This window comes from Antrostomus carolinensis, unplaced genomic scaffold (genome assembly GCF_000700745.2).
Source record: "Antrostomus carolinensis isolate BGI_N321 unplaced genomic scaffold, ASM70074v2 scaffold8726, whole genome shotgun sequence".
NCBI classification, from domain to species: Eukaryota; Metazoa; Chordata; class Aves; order Caprimulgiformes; family Caprimulgidae; genus Antrostomus; species Antrostomus carolinensis.
Window position 1 is genome coordinate 29176 of NW_010322536.1, and position 1420 is coordinate 30595.

A 1420-nucleotide genomic window follows, 5' to 3' on the forward strand; every position below is an offset into this window, starting at 1 on the left:
CTGCTAAGATGATGTGGTCTCCCACACATGAGCTGGCCTCCATCCATGCAGCACCAGGGTCACCACCAGATCCCATGGTCTTAACCCACTCGAAGACCTCACCAATGCTTCACTGCCAATTTTATGAAGGTTGCAGGGATGGTGAAGGTGACACTCATGTAATGACACCTCCCAGGTCATTACCACAGATGAATCCAGCTTTCTGCTTCCACTTGGGTGAAATGAGAAGTTGAGTTTTAATCAGCTCCCTCTTACTTTTCCACTGCCTGTGGAAAGAGTATTTGCCTCCCAGCTATAGTATTCAGGTTCATAATTTTTGACCTGGTCCTTCCACCTTTTGGTCAACTGCTGAGATGCTGGGTGACCTCAGCTTCCTGGGCTATTCCTGGATGTCCCCTCCACCCTTCTGCATTACTGGTCCTCCTGTCTCAGTCTCCTAGCCCCTGGCAGAGACTGAGCCTCTCCATAGCACCAGCATGGACCCTCACTCTCCAAAATTGGTCCTTACCTCTCTCTGTACCTGCAGATCCAGCACCAGTGATCTTCGCACTGATAGCCACACCAGCAACTTCTCCACTCTGCAGGACCAGCCCCAGCCACTGTGTCTCTCCATGTTCCTGGAGGAGCAGCTCTGCCCCATGAGCTCAGCAGCGCTCAGCTCGTCGGTGCATTGCCCCCGTGTTACGTGGGGAGCAAAGTTCCTTCATCAATGTACAGAAATGTCTGACATGAAAGCGTACCAATGTGTCAACCCTGTGATATTTTTTTTTCCTCACTTACAGCACCCTGGAGCTGTGAAGCAGCCACATCCAGGAACTCATTTAGCACTGAAGTACATTACCCCCTGTGGGGGAGATTAAATGTCATCTTCTGGACCAAGTTTGACATAAAAAACAATTACTTTTGACACCATAGGTTAAAAAGTGCTTTTGTCCCGCACTGACACACAGTTGATGAAACTGAGGAAGGAGTTTGGTGAGTGACGGGCACTGCAACCAGCCAGCAGCTGCTTTCCAGTGCCTTCACCACCCTGAGCTCAGAGGTGCGTGGACCCAGCGCTCCCATGGGACAAGATCCCACAGGCACTTACTTAGTATTGGCTGAGCTTAGTGTCAAATACTGCAGCTGCATTCCCCAGCAAGGGCTGCTTTGTGTGATCACCAAGAACAAACACAGGCTGGGCAGAGAATGGATGGAGAGCAGCCCTGAGGAGAAGGACTTGGGGTGCTGGTGGACAAGAAGCTCAACATGAGCTGGCAACTTGCGCTGGCAGCACAGAGGCAAATAACCGTGTCCTGGGCTGCACCCAGAGCAGCGTGGGCAGCAGGTGGAGGGAGGGGATTCTGCCCCTCTGCTCTGCTCTCCTGAGACCCCACCTGCAGTGCTGCCTCCAGTGCTGGGGCCACCAACAGCAGAAGGA